The sequence below is a fragment of the Penaeus japonicus genome, unplaced genomic scaffold (genome assembly GCF_977035675.1).
Source record: "Penaeus japonicus unplaced genomic scaffold, GWHDUDI00000001_assembly GWHDUDI00000010, whole genome shotgun sequence".
Taxonomy (NCBI): Eukaryota; Metazoa; Arthropoda; class Malacostraca; order Decapoda; family Penaeidae; genus Penaeus; species Penaeus japonicus.
In genome coordinates, this window is record NW_028234412.1 from 15,830,027 (window position 1) to 15,831,942 (window position 1,916).

A 1,916-nucleotide genomic window follows, 5' to 3' on the forward strand; every position below is an offset into this window, starting at 1 on the left:
TCATTGTTGCTTTTATCATTGTTATTCCTATAATTATTATAATTTTTACTATCATTATCATAATATTCATTACAACTATGATCATCACTATTATCATTAACATCATAATGGTGATGATGGTTACCATCATTATCATTATCATACTCATAATTTTTATTTACATCGTCATCATTATCTTTATTACTATAACTATTATTATTATTCACATTATTTCCCTAATTGTTATTATCATCATCATCATTATTACTATTACTATCATTATCATTATTATCGTCATTACCAATACCATCATGATGTAGATGATATTAATTATTATCATATCAATAATGATAATGACAATGATAATGATGATAATGTCAATGCCAGCTATACTAACAATGATGCTAATAACAGTAACAAAATAATAACGATTCTGATAACAATAACAACAGCAACTTGGAATATGAACATAATAACATACAGTGGAAGATGTCAATGCATTCCATTGCATGTTGCAAACGAAAGCAAACGAAATACAACCACGATTCACCATTGTCATCCCTCCATTTTCATCACAGTCTGTTTCCTTCATCGTAATCTTTGTCCAAAAATACGATTGTTGAATCAAGGAAGTGTGAGGCAATAACTGCCTTCTTCATAATCCTTTCTCAGAACATCCTTCCTTTTCGTTCTTTCTCGCTTCTCTAATTCCTTCTGGGTCGAAATTAAAACAGAGATGATGAAAGCAGGAAATAAGAATGGCTGTCGCCGTAAAGTGACAGCTCTGAAGGCGTCAACGGTACTGCTGGTGACCGCGGCTGTAAAACGCAAGCGCTCTAATGTGTTGGTAAATGACATGGTGATAATGGTAATTAAATGATGATGATATTGTTGATTAAATGAGGATTGTAATAAATACAGAATGGTGATGATGGTAAAGAGGGTGATGATGATGATATTGATGGTGATGATGATGATGATGAGGAGGAGGATGGTGGTGATGATAATGACAATGATAATGAATATTATAAACTTAATGATAATGATACTAATAATGATATTAAAGTCAGTAATGGTAATAAAAATCATAATAATGATGATAATGTTGATGATGACAACAATAATAATAATGATAATTATGTTGATAATAATGATAATGATGATGATGATGATGATTATGATGATAATAATAATAATAATAATAATAATAATAATAATAATAATGTTAATGATATGACAATAATATTGATGATGATAGTGATATGATAATAAAGATAACAATAAAGTATCATGATGGTAACGTGTGTGCGTGTGATTCACAAAGGATGCATTAGGCTGGAGTGCGAGCTCCTTCGCTAGTTCTAACTTACAGTGTGTAACTATGGTAAAAATTTAAGATAGTTTGCATGTCATATTGCATTCAAGAAGTTGTCTGAGCGAAGGTCTAAGTTTAAATGAAACCCGCATACTTTCTTGTGCTTTACAGCGTCCTTGCAAATTAGATAAAATATTGCAACCACGTGTCTGTAAGCAAGCCTTCTCACGTTGCACCATTGATTTTCTAACACGCTTTAACGTACTGACCTCTTCACAACGTGCTCGCACCCGTCGCGGACACGTAGTAGTAACCATAATTCACCTCATGTTCGAACAACAGTATAATACACCAACATCTTTAATTAAATGGCCCCGCAGCTTGAACTCCCAAGGGCACGAGGCAGATAATGTGAGCCTCACGCCCTATTCACATGTTGGGACAAACAGCATCCAGAGATGCCCTTGATGCTCAGACAGAATGGGTCGATGCGCTACTATGCGTAAACTTTATGTGATGGCGTGCCCTCGGAGGTACATTTTCAGGCAGGCAGCGCCGGATGTGACTTCTCGAGAATAGGCCTATCAACGTCTTCCTTCGAGGACCAGTGATGTAATTACAA